This window comes from Pleurodeles waltl, chromosome 5, assembly GCF_031143425.1.
Source record: "Pleurodeles waltl isolate 20211129_DDA chromosome 5, aPleWal1.hap1.20221129, whole genome shotgun sequence".
NCBI lineage: Eukaryota > Metazoa > Chordata > Amphibia > Caudata > Salamandridae > Pleurodeles > Pleurodeles waltl.
The window spans coordinates 630,472,975-630,498,224 of NC_090444.1; the positions used below are offsets into that span (position 1 = coordinate 630,472,975).

A 25,250-nucleotide genomic window follows, 5' to 3' on the forward strand; every position below is an offset into this window, starting at 1 on the left:
GATCAAGTGCTATTTCATGCTCAGTTTGGTCCCCAACAGTTCTGTTGACCTGCTTTATTTGTCTTTCACACACTACTGGCTGTTCTGGAACAAGCTCTGTTTCACTGAGGGGACATTCCACCCTCTGAGTGTGAGAAGCATGGATCCAGTTGGGGAGACCTCCACACTTGACAGCAGTCGTCACCAAGATCGCCTGATAAGGCCCACTCCAGGGAGTTCCAGACATGTCTTCCTGTCATGTTTCTTCACCAAGACCCAGTCACCGGGACTGAGGTCCAGGCACTGTTCTTGTTGTGGGATGGCTGTGACTGTTCCTATGTAATGAGACACAGAATGCACCACATCAAGTAGACCCTTGCAATAGTCTAGGACCATGTCATCTGTTATATTCACAAGTGCATGCGCAGGAATCGCTTGCAGTCTCATTGCCCTCCCCATTAAGATTTTGTGGGGGGGCAATCCAGTCTTTCAATCAGGCACACTCTGAAGACCCATCAACACAAGAGTCAAAGCATCAGGCTACTTTAGAGATGTTGAAGCACACACCTTTGGCAATTTCGATTTCAGTTGGCCCCTCACTTATTCAACAAGACCCAAAGCCTCAGGTCTATAGCTGCAATGTAGTCTCTGATCCACCTGTAATGCAGCGCATAACAATTTTAGGACCTCGTTGTTGAAATGAGTTCCTTAATGTGATTCCAAAAAGGTTGGGAAGCCAAACCTTGGGATAAGTTCTCTCAACAACAGTTTTGCCACAGTAAGACTATCATTTCGCCTAGTCAGGTATGCTTCAACCTAATGGGAAAAGACACACACAATGACCTAAACATACCTCTGTCCATTACAACAGGCATCTTAATGAAATCCTTCTAAATTCTGTTAAAAGGTCTTTTCGATCTCCTTATGTGGCTCAGCGTAACTGCAGTCCTCTTCCCAACGTCGTTCTATTGACACACAACACACCTGTGACACAACGCTTCAGCCATCAATCTGAATTTAGGATTGAACTAGGTTTGCCTGAACAACCTCACCATAGCCTCTCTACCAATGTGAGCAGGGCCATAGAAATGTCTTTCATAGGTGGTAACAATCTATTTGGCAACACTGGTCTTCCATCCATTGAATCCATTGTCATCATCTCTTTTGACACATATAGCTCTAACCTAACCTTGCTGTTCTTCCTCAGACACCTCTTACTGTAACATCCCAGGTGCCAGCTGTTGTCAACAAGAGGTTAAAGCTAGTCTCATCCATACCCTCGTTCATGAATTCTCTATTAAATGCACAAATATTGTGTGCACAATACTTTGCAATCTAGTCGGCATACCGATTGCCCAAAGTCACATAATCCAGAGAGGTGTGCAGAACACTTAACCACCACAACCTGTTAAGGCGATTATAGTGCGTCAAGGAGATTTTTCACCTGTTTGCCATTCCAGATTGGCGATCCAGAGGACGTCTTAACTTCTTGCTGGGACCAGAGTTGCCTGAAATAATGAACAACACCAAAGCCGTACTATCAGTAAAGATTGTCACCTTCAATTGATCAGAATTGCAGCATGCTCTCGTAAGAGCAATCAACTCAGCCACTTGGGCAGAAAATATTCCTTGAAGCCAAGAAGCTTCAATACCTCCACACAGAGAACAGACATCATAGGTTGCCCTCAAACTTCGCCAACTGTCTCTCAAATACGAACCATCACCATAAGGGACATAATCAAATTCAGGCAATGGTTTGTCTCTATGTCTGTTCTGGGTTTGGTACATAGTTCAGTGACATCAAGGTTATTGTGGTCTCCCTAACAATCTTCATCTGACCCTTGACTCTTTATTGGTAATAAGGTAGCAGGATTTAGAATTCCACATAGTTTGGCTGTTACATTTTCTGCAGCAAAGTCACCTCCTCATACTTTGTAAGTCTTTTGCTGATAAGATATTGAGTGCATGTCCTCGTCAATAATAGCTCAACTGAATGAGATGTACACAATTAATGGATGACCCACAACAATATTTTCACACCTCTCAATTGCACTACTAACTCCAACTACCACTTTCAGGCAGCCAGGAAAAGCAGACACAACAGGATCCAAAATAGAGAAAGCACAGCCCTGCCTCTCACTGCAGAAAAGTACAAAATATTTTTTATAATTAGGCATTCCCAGGGCCGGAGCATGACAGACAGATTCTTTCAGCTCAAGGAACCTGACAAGACACTCGTTCCATGGTATCACATCAGGCATATCCTTGTGCGTCAACCTCTGTAAAGTTTTAGCAACTAAGGAAAAGTTGGGTATCCACAGTCTAAAGTAGCCCACCATTCCCAAAAACATCCTGGCATCCCTCTGTGTAGCTGCTGGACCAATGTTTGTGCATCTGAAATCGTCTCTTGAGTCACCTTTCTCACTTCTTTCTCAATTTGATGTCCAAGACACTGAACCTGTTTTTAACTATACTGCAATTCCCCAAGGTGCAATTTATGTCCATTCTCAGGCAGGTGGCTCAACAATTCAGTAGTATCCTGTTTATATGCTTCTTGAGTATTCAACGCCACAATAAGGTTGTTGATGTACTGAATCAAGACTGAGTTGCAAAGCAAAATCAGGGATTCCAGATTTTCCTCTAGAATCTGATTTAAGATTCATAGAGACTCAGTATTGCCTTGTGAGACACAACACCATGTTAAGGTGCTGTTTCTGAGCTGGAACAAAAAAAAGAGCTGACTGCCCCATGCAGCTGTATCAAAAAGAAGGCCGGACACAGGTCAATGGCAGTAAATCACTCAGCCTCACATGGAATCTGAAACAATATCTGTTAGAAATGGGGTCTTTGGTTGGCTGTCAGGTTACCCCCTGTCCAAGCAAGGATCCTCACTCTAGTCAGGGTACGTCACACACAATCCAAATTATCCTGTGCCCACCCTCTGGTAGCTTGGCACTGAGCAGTCAGGCTTAACGTAGAAGGCAATGTGTAAAATATTTGTGCAAGAAATCATGCAATAACACAGTATAGCACCACAAAAATACACCACACAGGGTTTAGAAAAATATAGAATATTTAGCTGGATAAATGCAGGTCAAAACAATTAAGATTTGATAAGTACACTTTGAGTTATCACTGTAGGAAATGATAAAAGAAGTCTTTAGTTTTTAAAAAGCAACAAATGTCTCTTGCAAGCACAAAGTACCTGGTTTGTGTTCGAATTCTCCGCAAGGGGCCGCAGAGGAGAAGATGTGTGGAAAACGGGGCAGTGTGCGTTGATTTTTCAGGCGCACACCGACGAAGCGTCGTTGAGTTTTCACACAGGACAGACTTTGCGCCGATTTCTGGCACCTATACTGGGATCCTCTTCGGGTTGCGGGGTTTTTGGACGCCCCGGGGACGATGCGTTGAAATCCTGGGCATGCAGGATGAAGTCACAGGAGCTGCGTCAATCCGGTGGGGGAAGCATGGAAATTTCTGCTGCACGGCTGGCGCTTGCGTCGATTCCTCTCAAGAAGTCGGGCTGCATCGTTCCGGCTCGGCTTTGCGTTGATTCCGTGGGCCGTGCGTCGAAGTTCCGGTCACAACGCTGGTGCTGCATTGATCTCCACTTCAGGGAGCCGGGCTACGCCGTTCTGGTTCGGCGTGCCGTGATTTTCTCACTGCCATACAGGCTGTGCGTTGTTTCCTGCAGGCTGTGTGTTGAATTGTTGCCGCACAAGGAGTTCTTTTGCAGGATGAATTCTTTTTGGTCCTGAGACTTCAAGGAACAGGAGGCAAGCCCTATCCAAGCCCTTGGAGAGCACTTCTCAGCAAAGCCAGATGGCAGAAAGGAAGCAGGGCAACAGCAGGGCAGCAGTCCTTTGCAGTAAAGCAGTCAGGTGAGTCCTTTGGGCAGCCAGGCAGTTCCTCATGGCAGGTTGCAGGTTCTGGTTCAGGGATTCTTTTCCAGTGGTATCTTGTCCAGAAGTGTCTGAGTTGGTAGGGTCAGAAGCCCTGCTTAAATACCCAAATGTGCCTTTGAAGTGTGGGAAACTTCAAAGAGTGTCTTAGAAGTGCTCAAGGTCCCCTTTCAGTTCAATCCTGTCTGCCAAGGCCCCAGTAGGGGGTGTGGCATCCTTTGTGTGAGGGCAGGCTACTGTCCTTTGACAAGTGTCAGGACCTCTACCCTCCCAGCCCAGGAAGACCCATTCGATATGCAGATGTGTGCAAGTGTGACTGAGCATCCTGTGTTTGGGGTTTGTCTGAGTGGAATGCACAAGGGAGCTGTCTACTAACCCAGCCAGACGTGGATTGTAAGGCACAAAAGGATTCAAGTGCAGAGAAATGTTCACTTTGTAAAAGTGGCATTTCTAAAATAGTAATATTAAATTCAACTTCACCAGTCAGCTGGATTTTGTATTACCATTCTGGCCATACTAAATATGACCTTGTTACTCCTTTCAGATCAGAATCTACCACTCAAACAGTATGTGAGGGTAGCCCTAATGTTAGCCTATGAAAGGAGCAGGCCTCACAGCAGTGTAAAAATAAATGTAGGAGTTTTACACTACCAGGACATATAAACTGCACAGGTACATGTCCTGCCTTTTTCTCTACATAGTCGAAGTGGCAGTGAAACTGCACACACAGACCTTGTAGTGGCAGGCCTGAGGCATAGTTAAGAGGCTACTTATGTGGGTGGTACAATCAGTGCTGCAGGCCCACTAGTAGCATTTAATCTACAGGCCCCGGGAACATGTTGTGCACTTTACTGGGGTCTTACAGGTAGATTAAATAAGACAATTGCGTATAACCAATGTCAACATGGTTTAAGTGAGAGAGCATATACACTTTAGCACTGGTTAGCAGTGGTAAAGTGTGCAGAGTCCTAAAACCAGCAAAACAGTGTCCAAAAAGTGGATGGAGGCAGACAAAAAGCTAGGGGTGACTACTCTAAGGCTGTCAGGTCTAACAATATCACGGCTGGATTCTGTAGCACAGGGTAGCAGGGAACAACAATATTGTTTATTTTCCTCAAATTTTGTGCAATCCTATACTTTACATTTGGTTTTTGAAGACCCATGATGGGAGAGTTACAAGGACTTCCCATCTCCTTTACAATTCCCTGCTGAATCATTGACTCGATTACAGGAGTTATTCCAGCAATCGTTTCAGGGGTCAGGTTATATTGCGGAGTCTTTGGAAACTCAATATTTGGTTTGACAGTGATTCGGACAGGTTCTACACCTTTTATCTGTCCGATTTGTTTTCCCTGAAAAATCCCACACCTCATGCTTAACAGTTCCCCTCAAATCCAAGGGCAGATCATCAACTGTTAACAGAGTCAGTAATGTGCAATTGCTTCCCTTTTCATCAACTTAAAGGTAGCCTCTTCATCTTGAGTATGAACCTAAATTCCTGCTGGAGTACAATAAATGACACAATTCAATTTCAACAACAAATCTCTTCCCAAGAGGTTTACTGGACTGAGGTCACATAATATGAACTTGTGCATGTCTTTAAAAGATCCTATTTTAATGGAAACTGGGGCAGTTTCCTGAACTGTCATCTGTTTATTTTCCATACCAACAACTAGGATTGTTTTTTCCAGAGAGAAGTAGTTTTAGAACTTCTACAGTTCTCAGAATAGAAGAGTTAGCACCATTGTCAACCAAAAATGATACAGGGTGGCCATCTACTTCACTATCTATGACTGGTTCTCTCTGGTCTACCTCTATGGCTGCACCCAGTACGCATTCTAACTCCCCTCTCAGGCACTGTCAGGCTAACTGATGGGATCAGTTTCCTTCACCTGTATCAAACAAAGGATACTGTTGGAATGGAATCCCATTCTGGGTTCCATTTGCATTCATCCTCATACTTTGATTTGGATGTTGGTGTATGCCAGTAGCATTTTGCTGTGGCATAAGAGGTTGAGGGACTTTAGGGTTTGGGCCTTGAGGCACATTGGAATGTTGACTCCTGGGCCTTTAAACTCCCTGCATCTGGTTAAAATGATTATTCTGCAAATGTACAAACCCTACATTTTGAGCTTGATTAGCAGGATTTAAACAAAATTAAACATGACAAGGGGTTGACCTCTTTAAACTATTTACATCCACTCCTATTCTAGGATCTATTGGGACATCTCAACCTCTCCCTTGTTTTGGATTTGGTGATTGTTGATATACACCTTGCATTGCTCCTGCATTACCCACAGCTATGGGCATCTGGCCAGCCTTCTGAGCTGCTTTCATTTGAGCAAGCATCAGCTTCTCTTTGAGCTTTTTATGCTTTATTTCTATTTTGTTTTTTTTTGCATAACACAAAATCTCATCAATGGACTTATTCTGCCAACAGATCAAATGCTGCTGAATCATCAAACTAATCTCTGGTCGCAAACACATCACAAACCTCAACCCAAAATGCCTCATATCCTTTGCCCCTAAAGACTCCATGCCACTATACTGTTTGAATGCCTGCAGCAGTTTCTCATAATTGGCATGCATCATTTCCTTTGATTCTTGAGTTGTGCTGTCAATTTTGACCCAATCAACATCCTGAGGGGGCACCTTCCCTCTCAGAAGTGTTATGACCTCCTGGTACTTTTTCATAACCAATGGTGAGGGACCCTTAGATACTAGATTCCTAGGTGGTTCCTTCTCAGGCTAGTGAACAGCTATCTTATATTCCACCCATATTCACTCAGAGCGACAATGTCAAACAACATGTTTAAATCAACCCACAACATCTGTGAATTCTTCACAAACCTTTCAAACTGTTTGTACCATTCAACTGGCTTCTCTCACAATTTTGGGAAGTCATTGGTAAATCATGCAAGATCACTCCTGCTCCATGGCATGTGTGCATAACCTCCACTAGGCACCTGCCTCAAAGGGAAAGCTTCAACGCTTCCCTCAGCACCAGCTGAAGGTGGTTCACCTGAAGGTTTCTTCAGCTCTTTTTTTCGCCCATTTGGTCTCCCACTTATCCAATTTATCCCCATCCTAGTGTTATGAGTAAATTCCATAATCTAGGTCTTCAATCCTGGCATCCTCATCTCAGAGATATCTTTGTTACTAAAACACACCAGAGAGCATCTTTGCAAGTTTTTTGTTTTGTTCAGATCTACCTCATAATTTTGTGCCAATTCTGCAAATTTATGATGAACCTGGCCCGCTCGGTTGGTAATGTCCCTACAAATGAAAGCTAGCTCATCTTCTTGATATGTATCTAGCCTCTCCAACTCAAGATTTCCAACAATCATCAAAACCAGCTCGGCTTCTGATTTGGTCGCAGCTAAAATTTTCTCCCTTTGGGGTGATGGAAGCATTCCCTCGCTCACCTCTGTACTCGTACTCTCCTTAGATGGAGCATTTCCATTAAAGAATTGTACCCATTCATCTATTTCCTTGGCACTAATAGATCATGTAATCCGAGGAATTCTTGGGGGGGACTCGTTTCCTTGATTCAAAGGTGGTTCCGTGATATGAGTAGTCTGAGTAGGCATCTTTTGACATGACCCTCTGAAAGCACATGCTGATTTTTTGCATTGTTGTATCTGGCTAGCCCCACATGGGGTACTAGCATGAATTGGAATTAAAGGAACAACATCCCTGGCACTCGAAACATTTGAGACTCCACTCTGTCTTCCAGCATTCCCAGGTACATTCAGATGATACATATTTCTCCCAGGACCTTTGGTCTTCTAAATAGGAACCACAGGACCAATAGTGACTGGAACTGTAAACCATCCACAGTACTCAATGTAGGAGCAATGGGAACACATTCTCTTTGTTCTCCTCTCCGCAACCCACAAGGCATCACAGTAGACGGACCTAACACCAAACTAGGGGTCACATTTTTGGGGCAGTCGCAAAAGCAACTGGATCACTGCCACCAACATTCTGATTTCCACTTTCATCTCTATTTTCATTCTTAGGTGATGGACGTTCTGAAAGTAACACGTCTAGAAGACTAACTCCAGAATCCCCATCACTATCCATACTCATGTCTCTTTTAGTTTCTTTTCTTTCAGTTTTCAAGTTGTTTTCCTTTCCCCATCTCCCTCAGTCGCATCAGAAGGCTGGATACAGCTTGACTCACTCTATCATGTCTGTTCTCCACCTCTTCTGGTCAGTGTCCCATCTAGCGTCTGCATAACTCCACACAGTTTTCTTTACCCTACCTTGGTATTTCTCTCTATCTTTTGCATGAGAAGCACATTCCTAAGCACTGCGCACTTTATATTATGCAGGTCTAAGAGGTGGCTTAATTTCTTATAGCACTCTCCTCAAACTCTCAACATTTGGCAAATTAAATGTACCATATTGCGGGAATCTCAATGGACCATGCTTTTCTGTGATCTTGCACCATTGATTAAGTCAAGCAAATTTGTGAAGCCCTACATTTGTCATCATATAATGACCTTGTGTACCTTTGGGAGGCGCCACTTTTCCCTCCCTACTGATATAAATATGACGTCGAAACATGTCTCATATTACCTTAAAACATTTCATTTTCCAAACTATGTTGCAAAAATTCAGTTCAATTAAAAATAGTGCCATATCTACAATCTCTTGCTCTACTGCAACACCCAATCATAGCACTGCAACCTTTCACGCCACCCACCAATGGCAACCCACTATCACACCAACTGACCTAGGTCAGTGCGGCACTCTGTGACGTAATTCTCACTCCTCGCTGCAGTTCGCCCTCCTTTACAATCTGCACGCACACTTTCTCCAAAACAACAAACACATACAAAATACAACATAATGAACTTTTGTCTGCTTTACTAAAGAATCAACAGTTTCAATCACACAAGAATGTTTGCAATTACTTATGATGAGACCTCAACTTGCGAGGTAACATCTGAACCATTACAGTTTCTCTCTGCGCAATAAGATACACTACACCAATTCTACCACATTATCACAAAGTGAACTTCTTATTTAACCTGGCCATTGATGGCATCCCACAATGACCGCAAATCTTCAGCAGACAATATAATGTGGTATCTTCTGCACCTTTTAAACTATCCCAGAATCTTAGGCCACGTGAGACCTGATGACCATTTCAACTCCTCTATAACTCACCATACTCACACAACATTCAAAACATATCTGCAAAACACCATCCATCTTCACAATCACTGCAATCTAATCGCAAACTGCTGCACTCCGCATCCTGTTAATACTCACTAGACCACAGCCAGACCAACTCTCTTCCACTCTTCTACGACTCTACCGATTTTCCACCTCTGGGCATGGACACTGGAAACTGGGCACTGGGGACTACCTACTATATAACACGGTTACAGTTCTCTCCACTTCGGAAAGAGAACCATCCATTGCTGCTACCATCTGATAGAGCTTGGGGCCCTTCTACTAATTCTGGGGTCCGATGAATCTTTGCTTCTTAGTTCCGAGGGGTGAAAAGTGACAGTTATCAAATTTACTAAATGATTTCTGTACAACCCAAATGTCACATAATAACATTCGGAGTCAATTCATATGGTTAAAAGGGCTTTATTATGGACTCAAAGTCAACGTTACATAAATGAGTCACAAAACCATAGTGTAAATGTATAAAATCACCAGAGGAGAATCAAACTGTCATATAATGTTAAACTTAGTTAGCATATACAAGACTAAAACTTTGATTACCTCAGAAAGCACATGTAGTTCTTGGTCACCAGACCCAAGTTCTCCTGCCTAACCATTTAAACTATGACCTGACAATTCTAATATTAAATGAGTATTTGAGAAAGGTCTGCAAACAGAAATTCAGTAGAGTATTCTGTCAAGAGAGGTGTGATGGCATGAAGCCACAAAGAAAATATGAAGTCAGTACCTCGGAAGGGTCCATTCAGCTCTAAGTATAGGAAAGGGTCTGAATCTCTCACTTACTAAACCTTCCCTAAATCACAGTTTCCCAAGACGATGACATCACAGTTGAAGCTTCTCGGTGAAACCCTAATTAAAATGAATTGGAAGTTACAATTTCCAAAACCCATCCCATCTTGATACTCTTCGATCTTAGCAAATTCAAGAGTTCTGACCGCCAATCTTCTAGAACACTCCTCTCTACGTCCTTGCATATTTCATCTCAGGCGTTCCTATCTCCCATATACGTTAAGCTTCTTGCTGACTCTGTCTCTGCTCAGAACACCTGCTTCTTGAAAGAAACATTTAAGAAAAACAACTCCACATTGAAAGTTAACTGTAGAAAGAAAATTATTTGTGTAGGCCATCACTCCAGGCAAGTTAATAAAACACAAATATACTTCCAGGTTAGATGAATTCCTTACAATATAGGGCAGATTTATGGAAAGTGGCTCTGCAAAAAGTGCAGCGCCACTTTTCCTGCACCCCTTACCCCCCATCACCACCCCATATAGCCATCAGACAAATATAAGCCAAATACAGCACACCATGGCTCAAGGTAGGGGGCAATGGCGTCATTCAATGTGACGCTATTGATGTACTCTGCAGGAGTAACGCCAAAATGTCGGTGCTACTCCTGCAGAGTACATAGGGGCCCATTCTAAATAATGGAAGCCCCTTTTAACGCCTGCTTTGAGCAGGTGTTAAACGTGCCATACAAAATAGCGCAAGGAAATCTCATAGATTTCCTTGTGCCTTTTTTTCTGCCCCCTAATAGGAGAATGCCCCCTTTGCATACATTATGCCTGGCGCAGGCATAATGTAATGCAAAGGGTTATAGAGTGGCGAATGCATGCATTGCGCTACTCTGTAATTATGACGCGGGTATTTCGGCCTTGTTGGGCTTCATAAACGTAAAAAATAATGACGCTAATGTGGCGCAAGGTGGCGCTAGAGAATTGTAAATATGCCCCATAAGAATGTACAAAATGATTATGCAAAATAATACTGTTGAAATGTTAGTCTCTAATAGATATTCATAAAATGTTAATTGAAAGTTATATCCAAAGATGCACTCCAGTCATATGCTTTGCAGTGCAGAAATTTTATAAATCATGCTAAGTTTTATATAAAATGTGACCACCAAATTGTGACCACCAGAAAATGACCACCCTTTTATGCTCTTTTTCCAGAGACATAGTGGCACAGCCAAGCTATGCTCTTTCTCAGTTACTTCACCAATCTGCCTTCTGTGTCAGCTATTATTGAACTCAGAGACGCTTATAGTGGAAGTGAACTACAGCAGTTTAAGAAAACCTTCAGAATGTCTGGGTAAATCTCAATTCCAGAGAAAGTGCCAATTGTTATTGGTCCAACTTGTTTCATGTTACTATACTGAATAATTAGGAAGATTTCGGGTATAACAAAACCGGAAAGGTCACATACTGAAGTTCTGAATTAAGAGAAACAAAGGAAAGCAGCTTTTTCAGATGAGAGGAATGGTTTCACATGGTATTTTAGAGAGCAAAGGTCTTCATGTAGCAAAGCTGCAGTTGCAGAGGTACGGACTGTTTTCCAAAATGCTAAGAGGTACCTTGCTACAAAGCAAAGCTGTAGAAATCTGATTTCTTATTAAATGAAAGCTGTTGTGTCCCATGAATGCAAAGACAATAAATATATAGTTTTACTTTTGTAGTGCTTTTTCAAACCATAGTTGAAGAAACCACAATATGAATTTCAAGGTAGGCTTTTGGCGAACTAATGGCAAATTAATACAAATTATCGTACGTAATAAATCACTGTTTATGGTTGTGAAACATATGCTGTAAATATGCATTTTTTTACAACACATGCCTTTACACCACGCATATGCCTTTACCGTGCAGGTAAGTATAAATAAGGTAAGTGAAATATATCTATCTATCTATATATACATCTATATATATATATACGTCTATATATGTATAGATACATAGATATATATAATAATGCACCTTACTACTCTATGCCCCTACCCACCTCTAAACCCTAAAATCCTAAAATTCCCTTATCACTCTATACCCCTACCCACCCCTAAACCCTAAAATACATTTCCAACCCAATACCCTTACCCACCCCAAACCCTAAAAATACCCATAAACACACGCACACATACTTACCTATACTTGTATTTATCTATTCTTACCATGCATGGTAAAGGAAATATAGTGTGGACAGAATATTGTGTCAAAAATATTGAGGATCAAAATATCGAGGAGGTAAGTGCAAATAGGTAAGTCTGGATTTACTTACTATTCCTAACTGCACATCCACTTACCTTGAAGATATATTTATCCCCAAGGTAGATATATGTGGAGTAATATATAGTAAAACTTTGCTTACCTATTGAATTTTACCTTCGCAATATTTTGTCCTCGATATTCTTGCCACAATATTTTGTCCCACAATATTTTTGTTTCTGATATTCTGCCTAAAAACCTCAAAAATTAGCACCCATATCCAATAGGTGAGAAATGCTTCAATTTCTCCTTTCTTTTCTGACTTTGCATGTGCGCTGCACTATACAGCACATATACAAGGTAGGAATTGTTTTCAAGTTAGTCTAAGCATAATATTTTGTACTGTAAGGGTATCTTTGCAGTACAAAACCTATGCCAGACCAATGCAGACACCCTTGGACTACGGCCCCAAAGTATGTGCCTGGCAATCAGCAGAAAATGTCTGCGCTGGAGCAAGTGAGAGAGAAGGAGAGGTCAAAATCTCTTCAAATATGGCACTCTTCTGCTCTCTCCTCACAAAATGCAGTACAATAATTTCGTCTGCTGCACTGCATTGCGTGAGATTTTGTAAATCTCGGTGTGAGTGTACTTACATACAAAGTGGTACCACAGAGGACACAGCTAGTAGTTCCTCAAATAATAGATGTCTCTGTTACCCATGCACATTACTCACACAATTGCCTACAAAAGGCAGAAAGATTGAATTGGTCCACCATTTCTCCCTAGTGAAATCTTTGCAGCACAGATGTTGCCTGTAGAGTGAGACTTAGCCTCCTTGGCTATCTTGCCATATCAATGGGGATGCCAGTTCTCCTATTGTTAAGTAGCAAAAGTATACCTGGTTTTAGAACACAAGCATGTTGGAATTACTTATGATGCCACCAGCTTCTAGCAGAGCTTTGGGCACTGGCACTCTTTCTTTCACAAACCAAGCACTTTGGCAGGAAGGTGGTGGGGAGGTTTGGTAGCTACAGGAAAGAGAGAAAGAGAAGGGAGCAGGGCTGTTTAGAAGATTTTTGCAATGGCTGCTTTTGTTTCCCAACCCAGACTGGGCTATTATCGTAATATTTATATACTTTTGGAACATTGGAATGGTGGGAGCTCCATTGAAAACAATGGAGTGCTCTAGGTTTCTAATGGCCAGTCGAAACCCAGTGCTTCAACATTTCAATGTTGTCTTTCACATCTGTTGCATTCAATCCCCTCGAGTTCCATGAAGCCTTTGTTTTATTTATTATTAGAACATTCTGCCCTGTAGTGGCAAAATGTTCTAATAGCCGTATAGCCCTCCATAGCTGGCCTTTAATGGTTGCTTTGGTTCCTAGCACAGACTGGGCTATTATCAATAATATTTATGTACTAAAGTTACATAGCCTCAACCAGGAACGGCCGGCTTGCTCTTGTTACTTTGATTCAAATAATCTGTGTAGCAGGTGCGCAACACGAAGAGTTACCTGTCACCTCCATTGCTCCCTTCTCTATCAACACCTGAAACCTTTTGATGAGTTTTAGTAGCCTGAACTTGTGTTTTTTTTCATGAGATATGATTCAAACGTACTTTAATTCCTATATGTTGTTTGCAGACCTGCCAACTCACAAGGTGGCACAGTGTATCACCTGATCTCAGCACACTTTACACAGCCTTCCGGTGAAGAGCCTATATCCAATATAATGCTATTTCCAGCTCAAATTATCTACATTTTTCAATGTGTGCGGGAAAAAGCACCACTGGTGGCCGCGGGGTCACTGCTGCAATGTACAAGTGCGTGTATTACACTTTCGGCGGTGCTGCCCACATTATAGAGGCAGTGCTGTACATGGGGCAGCATCAGAAACAGTCCAGGTTGGTCAGGGTGCCTGCCTCAGCGTAAAGGCGGCAGCTGAGCATCACCGGTGACACCGTGAGTTTAGGGCTTGGGAATAGTCTTTCTCAATGTCATCCCTCCTTGCTGTGCAGATGCTTCACCATATCTGAAGTGCTGGACCAATGAGCTGAAGGTACAAGTTTGCCCACCCCATAGTGTGCAGCACGTTCAGGCTCTAGTCAGAGGAGAAACAAGCAGGAGCCGAGCGCCAGCGCGTCATGCACTGCAGCAGCATTAGTCTGCCCTGGTCTGCCTCTGACACTGACTTAAAGTGTAAACTCAAGCTTACTGTTTATCGTTGGGCAAATATTTAAATATATACTACAATCCAGCGCCCTCAAGCCACGGAGCTTGTGACTGAGTACGCCGCACTTTAAACAGACATGCGCGCCGCATGCAGGTACGTGTAGCTTCGGGTACATGCCATGGACGAAGTGTTCATGTGCTTTTTATGTACAAATATGCGTCTGTTTGACTATACTGACAACACCTTGCACTGCAGCATTTGGCAAAGCTCGCAGCCTGAACCAGACACGTGACTGATGGTAAATTCATCCCGTGCCTCGTGTTTCATTGTGGACGAGTGAGTTCAAACAAATGAGTGTAATTGATAATAAACACCAAAGTCCCTGAATTCCCTGTCCCGTGTTTCATTGGGAACAAATGAGTTCGAACAAATGAGTGGAATATACGAAGTTCCTCAGCGATCAAAATGTGCCGACATCAGCTGAATTGTGAGTTTAGAAATAATGCTTCAAATGGGAGGGACGTCACGCAAAGCGTACATAGTAGATTGTTATTCGCTAGACACACATATTTACGTTTGCTTGTTCTTGATACTGGCTCGGTGATGGTCTTTAATACAAAGTCAGTCACAACATGTTCTTTTGACTGAAAGCTAAAGCTTATATGACTGCTGCTGTCAGCACAGCCAATTTCAAAACCATTTTTGTTATAACATTTGCACATATTGTCCTCTAGATGGAAAAGAAGCCTTTGCTAGGGAATATTTTTATGTCCCGAAGAAAGCCCACCAGATTTTCATAGAGAAATATTTTTAATTTATTGCATTTCATATCCTACTTGGTAGTAGTTAAACAAAACGTTTCCTTACTAGTTCAAGTCTTCTTGGTAGTAGTTAAACAAAACGTTTCCTTACTAGTTCAAGTCAAGCTTTCAAACTGTTGGCATTTCACCCTTAATAATGCATTTTCCTTTCACAGCTAGTACAGTTAGCAGCTTTATACGATGTTAGATTTGACACAAGTTCACATTAAGACCTACGCTGTTTAGTCACAGTTAATTAGTCATTTAGATGAGCCCTCTGGTAATGAAAGACAACCTTAAAAATTGCTTTTCTGCCGTTGGCTTCTAAATGGGAGAATCAGAAACATGGTTTGAAGTTGAACGTGGAAAAGACTGAGGCCCATATTTATACTTTTTTAGCGCCGTATTTGCGTCATTTTTTGACGTAAAAGCGGCGCAAACTTTAAAAATACAATTGGCCCGTATTTATACTTTTTGACGCTAAACTGCCCTAACGCAGTTTAGCGTAAAAAATTTTTGCGCCGGCTAACGCCATTCTGAAGCGCCATGCGGGCGCCGTATTTATTGAATGGCGTTAGCCGGCGCAAGCAGACCGGCGCTGCCTGGTGTGCGTGGAAAAAAACCACGTACACCAGGCAGCGCCGGCGTAGGGAAAAATGGCGTTAGGGCGTCTTAAAAATGGTGCAAGTCAGGTTGACGCTAAAAAATCGTCTTAACCCGATTTGAGCCATTTTTAACGACGCCCAGACGCCATTTACATGACTCCTGTCTTAGTAAAGACAGGAGTCATGCCCCCTTGCCCAATGGCCATGCCCAGGGGACTTATGTCCCCTGGGCATGGTCATTGGGCATAGTGGCATGTAGGGGGGCACAAATAAGGCCCCCCTATGCCACCCAAAAAAAAAAAAAAATTATACTTACCTGAACTTACCTGAATGTCCCTGGGATGGGTCCCTCCATCCTTGGGTGTCCTCCTGGGGTGGGCAAGGGTGGCAGGGGGGGTCCCTGGGGGCATGGGAGGGCAGCTGTGGGCTCATTTTGAGCCCACAGGTCCCTTAACGCCTACCCTGACCCAGGCGTTAAAAAGTGGCGCAAATGCGGGGTTTTTTGACCCGACCACTCCCGGGCGTGATTTTTGCCCGGGAGTATAAATACGACGCATTTGCGTCGCCGTCATTTTTTTAGACGGGAACGCCTTCCTTGCATCTCATTAACGCAAGGAAGGCGTTCACGCAAAAAAATGACGCTATTTGCCCATACTTTGGCGCTAGACGCGTCTAACGCCAAAGTATAAATATGGCGTTAGTTTTGCGCCGAATTTGCGTCGAAAAAAACGACGCAAATTCGGCGCAAATGGAGTATAAATATGCCCCAATTGTATTTTGTAAGTTTGCGCCGCTTTTGCGTCAAAAACGCTGCGTAAAAACGGCGCTAAAAAAAATATAAATATGGTGGATTGTCACATTCGGGGGCTCCCAGTATTTTTGGTGCTAGAGCTATTGGCACTCATGATTAGGTATCTCACCACCCAAAACCTCTCCACCCTCCCATTCTGCCAACTTTTTTGTCAGTGGTAAAAATTAAGTGGCTATTGTAGCGACATTATATGGTCCACAAACTAATAGCATCACATTGTAATGAAACTGTGGAAAACACTTCCCTTTTCTGGACCACTTTCCAGGCCAGTTTAATCTCTGATGGAATATTGTAAGAATTGCGTTGTATTTGGGAGCTTGTTGGACCTGGCTTTTTGACGGGGACATCCCCAAACTTTTTGCCTCCTTCCTCCTATTTTTTCTGACCTTTTGTTGTTGGCTTTTGACCTCTGGGCACTTTACCACTGCTAACCAGTGCTAAAGTGCATATGCTCTCCGGGTAAATTGTACTACTGATTGGTTTATCCATGATTGACTATTTAATTTACTTGTAAGTCCCTGGTAGAGTGCACTACATGTGCCTAGGGCAGGTAGATTAAATGCTACTAGTGGGCCTGCAGCACTGGTTGTGCCACCCACCTCAGTAGCCCCTTAAACCTGTCTCAGGCCTGCCATTGCAAGGCCTGTGTGTGCAGTTTCACTGCCACTTCGACTTGGCATTTAAAAGTACTTGCCAAGCCTAGAACTCCCCTTTTACTACATATAAGTCATCCCTAATGTGTGCCCTAGGTAACCCCTAGAGCAGGGTGCTGTGTAGGTAAAAGGCAGGACATGTACCTGTGTAGTTATATGTCCTGGTAGTGTGAAACTCCTAAATTCGTTTTTACACTACTGTGAGGCCTGCTCCTTTCATAGGCTAACATTGGGGCTGCCCTCATACACTGTTGAAGTGGCAGCTGCTGATCTGAAAGGAGCAGGAAGGTCATATTTAGTATGGCCAGAATGGTAATACAAAATCCTGCTGACTGGTGAAGTCGGATTTAAAATTACTATTCTAGAAATGCCACTTTTAGAAAGTGAGCATTTCTTTGCACTAAAAACTTGTTGTGCCCTTCAATCCACGTCTGGCTAGGTTTAGTTGACAGCTCCTTGTGCATTCACTCAGACACACCCCAAACACAGGGTACTCAGCCTCACTTGCATACATCTGCATTTTGAATGGGTCTTCCTGGGCTGGGAGGGTGGAGGGCGTGCCCTCACACAAAGGACTGCCACACCCCCTACTGGGACTCTGGCAGACAGGATTGAGCTGAAAGGGAACTTGGTGCATTTCTTAGAGACTCTTTGAAGTCACCCCCACTTCAAAGGCACAACTTAGTATAAAACAGGGCCTCTGCCCTACCTCATCAGACACTTGCTGGAGAAGAAACCTGAACCAGAAACTACATCCTGCCAAGAAGAACTGCCTGGCTGCTCAAAGGACTCACCTGTCTGCTTTTCTACAAAGGACTGCTGCCTTGCTGTTGGCCTGCTGCCTTGCTGAACTCTTGCCTGGCTGTAAAAGTGCTCTCCAAGGGCTTGGATAGAGCTTGCCTCCTGTTCCCTGAAGTCTCAGGACCAAAAAGACTTCACTCTTCCTCTTGGACGCTCCGTGCGCCGAACTTTTCGACGCACAGCTTGTTCCGCGGCAAGAAAAACGCCGCACACCGACGCTGATCAACGCGACGCCTTCGGGACGACCGAAACTTTGACGCACGGCCTCGCAAGGACAACGGCGCCCGACTCCGCAGGAGAAATCGACGCGACGCCTGCCGTGAGATCAAAACTGTGACGCACGGCCTCGCAAGGACAACGCCGCCCGACTCCGCAGGAGAAATCGACGCGACGCCTGCCGTGAGATCGAAACTTCGACGCGCAGCCCCGCAGAACGACGCGCAGCCGGAAAACAAGCAGGAAAATCCACGCACAGACCCGGGACATCTGGTAATCCCCGCGACCCACAGAAAGAGACTGTCCGCGCGCCGGAAAACGACACCCGACTTCCCCGCGTGGAAAATAACGACGCAAGTCCGTGTGTGCTGGGGAGAAATCGACGCACACACCCTTTTTCCACGCACCTCTTCCTTTGTGGCCCTCTGAGGAGATTTCCCACCAGAAACCAGGTACTTTGTGTTTGAAAGAGACTCTGTTTACTTTCTAAAGACTTAAGACACTTTATATCACTTTTCAGTGATATCTTTACAAATTCATATTGCATCTTTGATCGTTTTGACCTGAAGATACCCAGATAAATATTATATATTTTTCTAAATACTGTGTGGTGTATTTTTGTTGTGTTATGCTATGGTGTTGTATGATTTATTGCACAAATGCTTTACACATTGCCTTCTAAGTAAAGCCTGACTGCTCGTGCCAAGCTACCGGAGGGTAAGCACAGGCTGATTTTGGATTGTGTGTGACTTACCCTGACTAGAGTGAGGGTTCTTGCTTGGACAGAGGGCAACCTAACTGCCAACCAAAAACCCCATTTCTAACATTGGTGATCAGCGGTGAGGATAGGACTTGTGTTTGTGCAGTGACATACAGTAGCTAAGCATTTCACTACCTACCCACAGTTGAAGGTCAACTTGATTTTTCATCTTTTTTGGCTCTTGGTTCTCTGATGTCCTCCTGGATATACTATTGATATTTTGGACTTTGGATTTTGGTTTTTGCTGATAAGATCTTATCAAAATGGGATTGTGTACCTACTCATTCTTTGTTCGTACGGACCACCTCACTAAGGCTGACCTAAGGAAGCTTTGCAGAAAATGGGGCCTTCCTGTAGCAAGGAGATCTACTAAGGCGGAGATGCTCCATCACTACATAGTCTGGGGGGAGGAAAGATGGGCAGAGAGAGAGGCAGCAAGAAACCAAATGACTAAGTACCCCTCAGATGAGGAGGAGGACTACTCACATGAGGAGGAAGACTGCTCACATGAGGAGGAAGACTACTCAGATGAGGAAAGAGAACCAGTGGGAGATGAATGGCTCCTAGCTCTAGAGCGGTGTCTAGAAGAGCTAGATGAGCAGCTTGAAAGGGCTGAGGCAGCAAGTCTCTTAGCCCTGGAAGAAGAAAAGATTGCAGCTCAAGAGCTGAGCTGTAAAGAGCTGAAACTGGAGGCCGGAAGGGCTGAGTCCAGTTCAGATGGTGGCAGCAAAAATCTTGCATCCAGTACTGCTGAAGAAGGGCACAAGCCCAGAGATGTGGTGCCCAACTTGAAGAAGGGAGTTGACACACCCCAGGCGGTTCAAGGGTATGAGGTAGTTCCCGTTATGCACAGGGTCCCTGAGAAGGATTGGGGAACTGGCACAGGGAGTCATATTCCTACTGGGGGGAGGGACACTTTACTGACTCTAGCAGAGAGTGACAGAGAAAAGGGTTCCCCCCTGGTGGACGTCCTGGATATAGAGTGTAGAGACATCCCAGAAGAGTTTGGGTTGAGTGTCAGGGACAGACAGATACTGTCTCACCAGTCTCAGGAGGGCGAAGTAGAGTGCTTTTCCAAGGTTGAGTTACTGGGTGGTTGGGTGAAGGGTACTGTGGTTAATACATGTGAAGGGCAGAGTGATGTAATTGCTGGAGAGCATATGTCTGGTCCTTATTTTCCAGAGCTACGCCAACACCAGGTGGAGTGTGAGCTCTCTGACCCCAGGGAGCTTACAATGGAGGCAGACTTCTGGGTGAGTACCAGAGAGTCTGAAGAGGCATTTGGGGGTGCTCCTGAAGGGAGTGGTCTAGGTGGTTTCCAACCGAGTGTGGTGGGAAAGGATTGTAGTGTCCCAGGTAGGTCCCAGGTCCTAGAGGGTTCCATGAGGGAACACCAGGAGGGAAGCCTAGCCTGTACCGTGGGGCCACCTTTTGAGGGAAGCCCCGCAGTGTCAGAAGAACTTGGGGGGGTGACTGTAGCCAGCATCCCAACAGTTCTGCTGTCTGGCAGTACCCCTCATAGTGAGGGGGTGCAGAAGTCCAGACATAGGGTTGAGAGGGGGTTGCAGACCCCAGTGGAGGACCTTGAGAGTCAGGGGACAGCTCTGAGAGCAGAGCCCCCCAGGAATGACCCAGGTGAAACCGTTTCTGGTTTGGGGGAAACCCAGACTCTGCCGGATGGGCAGAGGTCGGGAGACCTGCGCCAACCAGACTCTTGTGTGGCCCTTGGGGACGGTGTGTCCCTTGTGGGGGGTGAGAGTGCCCCCCAGGAAGTCTTGGCATGCCAGGCAAAGATTCAACCTCAGGGTGGTGACTCTGGGTTGGATACCCAGGTTCAGAGGTTAAACTCTGACCTGGTGGGAGGTAGATGTGCCTCCCAAGAAGTCCTGCTGTGCCAGGCAATTGTCCAACCTCAGGGTGTTGACTCTGGGTTGGATGACCAGGTTCAGAGGTTAAACTCTGACCTGGCGGGGGGTAGGTGTGCCCCCCAGAAAGTCCTGGCGTGCCAGGCAATTGCCCAACCTCAGGGTGGTGACCCTGGGTTGGGGAACCAGGCTCAGAGGTTAAACTCTGACCTGGTGGGAGGTAGGTGTGCCTCCCTGGAAGTCCTGGCCTGCCAGGCAATGGTTCAACCTCAGGGTGGTGACTCTGGGTTGGCTAACCAGGTTCAGGGAATAAGCTCTGACCTGTTGGGGGGTAGGCGTGCCCCCCAGGAAGTCCTGGTGTACCAGGCAGTGGTCCAACCTCAGAGTGCTGACTCTGGGTTGGATAACCGGGTTCAGAGGTTAAACTCTGACCTGGTGGGGGGTAGGTGTGCCCCCCAGAAAGTCCTGGCGTGCCAGGCAATTGTTCAACCTCAGAGTGCTGACTCTGGGTTGGATAACCGGGTTCAGAGGTTAAACTCTGACCTGGTGGGGGGTAGGTGTGCCCCCCAGAAAGTCCTGGCATGCCAGGCAATTGTTCAACCTCAGGGTGGTGACTCTGGGTTGGATACCCAGGTTCATAGGTTAAACTCTGACCTGGTGGGAGGTAGGTGTGCCTCCCAAGAAGCCCTGCTGTGCCAGGCAATTGTCCAACCTCAGGGTGTTGACTCTGGGTTGGATGACCAGGTTCAGAGGTTAAACTCTGACCTGGTGGGGGGCAGGTGCGCCCCCCAGAAAGTCCTGGCGTGCCAGGCAATTGCCCAACCTCAGGGTGGTGACCCTGGGTTGGGGAACCAGGCTCAGAGGTTAAACTCTGACCTGGTGGGAGGTAGGTGTGCCTCCCAGAAAGTCCTGGTGCGCCAGGCAATTGTTCAACTTCAGGGTGGTGACTCTGAGTTGAATGGCCCAGTGCAGAGGTTAAACTCTGACCTGGTGGAGGGTCAGTGTGCCCTCCAGGAAGTCCTGGCGTGCCAGGCAATTGTTCAACTTCAGGGTGGTGACTCTGAGTTGAATGGCCAAGTTCAGAGGTTAAACTCTGACCTGGTGGAGGGTCAGTGTGCCCTCCAGGAAGTCCTGGCGTGCCAGGCAATTGTTCAACTTCAGGGTGGTGACTCTGAGTTGAATGGTCAGGTGCAGAGGTTAAACTCTGACCTGGTGGGGGGTAGGTGTGCCTCCCAGGAAGTCCTGGTTTGCCAGGCAGTGATCCAGTCTGAGGGTACAGACCCTGGGCTGGAAGACCAGGTTCAGGGTGTCCCCCCGGACCTGGAGGGAGGGGCTACTGATAACAGTGCCCCTACCATGTTGTCTTCTGAGGAGGCCACTCCTAGTTGGAGGGTGCTGGACCCCAGAAGGGAGGGCAGGGGGAGGGAAGCCTCACCCCGGGCCCTAGTCCAACCTGAAGGTACAGGCCCCAGGTTGGGGGGCCAGTTGCAGGTTGACAGCCCTGCACTGGTGGAGGAATGGTACAGGGTGACTTCTGTAAGCACCCTGACCATGTTGGACTCTGGGGGTACCGCTCCAGGAGGGAGGGTACAAAGCCCCAGAGGGGAGGACCAGGTTCAGGCTGTCATCCCTGACCTGGTGGAAGGGAGAGTGGTTAAAGGGTGCCCAGCACCTGGGGCTACCGCCCCCCACTCTCCACAGCCACAGTGGTTGGAGAGCTTTGAGAGGCCTGGGGCCTGGCTCTCATCCCTGGCAGCTGTCAGTAATCACTGTGGCTTGCTGTCCGGGTGGACAGAGTTATCCCTGGGGAGGGGACAAGTGTCACACCCCAGGGGTAGAGTGGGCAACACCACTGTGTTGGTCATGGTGGTACTATCCTGCTCCTGGGATACATCTGTGAGCAAAGTAAGGTTAGGTGCTGCACAGATGGGATCCGCAGGTAAGGAGAAATGTTCCCCATGGGTTGGCTTAGTGGGCCCTGAGAGTATGGACAGAGTGATCCAATTGGAGTCAGGAAGGCGAAGAACTGGAGCATGCCCCTGCTGTTGTGGGCCTGGGTCCTTGTTCTGTCGCCTCAAACAGGGAAGTACATCAGGATAGTGATTGTTCTCCCCTGGCTTTAGGCTGGTAGGGGGTCATGTTGGACCTGGCTTTTTGACGGGGACATCCCCAAACTTTTTGCCTCCTTCCTCCAATTTTTTCTGACCTGTTGTTGTTGGCTTTTGACCTCTGGGCACTTTACCACTGCTAACCAGTGCTAAAGTGCATATGCTCTCCGGGTAAATTGTACTACTGATTGGTTTATCCATGATTGACTATTTAATTTACTTGTAAGTCCCTGGTAGAGTGCACTACATGTGCCTAGGGCAGGTAGATTAAATGCTACTAGTGGGCCTGCAGCACTGTTTGTGCCACCCAGCTCAGTAGCCCCTTAAACCTGTCTCAGGCCTGCCATTGCAAGGCCTGTGTGTGCAGTTTCACTGCCACTTCGACTTGGCATTTAACAGTACTTGCCAAGCCTAGAACTCCCCTTTTACTACATATAAGTCATCCCTAATGTGTGCCCTAGGTAACCCCTAGAGCAGGGTGCTGTGTAGGTAAAAGGCAGGACATGTACCTGTGTAGTTATATGTCCTGGTAGAGTGAAACTCCTAAATTCGTTTTTACACTACTGTGAGGCCTGCTCCTTTCATAGGCTAACATTGGGGCTGCCCTCATACACTGTTGAAGTGGCAGCTGCTGATCTGAAAGGAGCAGGAAGGTCATATTTAGTATGGCCAGAATGGTAATACAAAATCCTGCTGACTGGTGAAGTCGGATTTAAAATTATTATTCTAGAAATGCCACTTTTAGAAAGTGAGCATTTCTTTGCACTAAAAACTTGTTGTGCCCTTCAATCCACGTCTGGCTAGGTTTAGTTGACAGCTCCTTGTGCATTCACTCAGACACACCCCAAACACAGGGTACTCAGCCTCACTTGCATACATCTGCATTTTGAATGGGTCTTCCTGGGCTGGGAGGGTGGAGGGCCTGCCCTCACACAAAGGACTGCCACACCCCCTACTGGGACTATGGCAGACAGGACTGAGCTGAAAGGGAACTTGGTGCATTTCTTAGAGACTCTTTGAAGTCACCCCCACTTCAAAGGCACAACTTAGTATAAAACAGGGCCTCTGCCCTACCTCATCAGACACTTGCTGGAGAAGAAACCTGAACCAGAAACTACATCCTGCCAAGAAGAACTGCCTGGCTGCTCAAAGGACTCACCTGTCTGCTTTTCTACAAAGGACTGCTGCCTTGCTGTTGGCCTGCTGCCTTGCTGAACTCTTGCCTGGCTGTAAAAGTGCTCTCCAAGGGCTTGGATAGAGCTTGCCTCCTGTTCCCTGAAGTCTCAGGACCAAAAAGACTTCACTCTTCCTCTTGGACGCTCCGTGCGCCGAACTTTTCGACGCACAGCTTGTTCCGCGGCAAGAAAAACGCCGCACACCGACGCTGATCAACGCGACGCCTTCGGGACGACCGAAACTTTGACGCACGGCCTCGCAAGGACAACGCCGCCCGACTCCGCAGGAGAAATCGACGCGACGCCTGCCGTGAGATCAAAACTTTGACGCACGGCCTCGCAAGGACAACGCCGCCCGACTCCGCAGGAGAAATCGACGCGACGCCTGCCGTGAGATCGAAACTTCGACGCGCAGCCCCGCAGAACGACGCGCAGCCGGAAAACAAGCAGGAAAATCCACGCACAGACCCGGGACATCTGGTAATCCCCGCGACCCACAGAAAGAGACTGTCCGCGCGCCGGAAAACGACGCCCGACTTCCCCGCGTGGAAAATAATGACGCAAGTCCGTGTGTGCTGGGGAGAAATCGACGCACACACCCTTTTTCCACGCACCTCTTCCTTTGTGGCCCTCTGAGGAGATTTCCCACCAGAAACCAGGTACTTTGTGTTTGAAAGAGACTCTGTTTACTTTCTAAAGACTTAAGACACTTTATATCACTTTTCAGTGATATCTTTACAAATTCATATTGCATCTTTTGACCTGAAGATACCCAGATAAATATTATATATTTTTCTAAATACTGTGTGGTGTATTTTTGTTGTGTTATGCTATGGTGTTGTATGATTTATTGCACAAATGCTTTACACATTGCCTTCTAAGTTAAGCCTGACTGCTCGTGCCAAGCTACCGGAGGGTGAGCACAGGCTGATTTTGGATTGTGTGTGACTTACCCTGACTAGAGTGAGGGTTCTTGCTTGGACAGAGGGCAACCTAACTGCCAACCAAAAACCCCATTTCTAACAGAGCTCTTAAAGGTTTGGGTTTTAGATTGCAGCAGATCCTTCGGCAGCATGCATTAACTGGGTCTGCATATTAGATGCATGCATATCTGCCCATATCTTAATGAGCTTAGCTAGTACAGTGGGTGCCCATTTGTGAAATATATTTTAAGGACCCTTGCATTATCCATTGGGCATTTCATTGGCTCGTGTTTC

The 25,250-nt window shown here is 45.8% G+C and overlaps 1 long non-coding RNA gene across 1 annotated transcript in view; it reads right to left on the reverse strand.

Annotated features, from left to right (window-relative positions):
- Positions 1-1,453: 1,453 nt before the first annotated feature.
- LOC138297292 (uncharacterized) overlaps positions 1,454-25,250 on the reverse strand; it is a 380,784-nt gene continuing 356,987 nt past the window's right edge. The window contains exon 3 of the long non-coding RNA XR_011204000.1: positions 1,454-1,487. This is a non-coding gene — a long non-coding RNA (uncharacterized lncRNA). The remainder of the gene's footprint in view (positions 1,488-25,250) is intronic.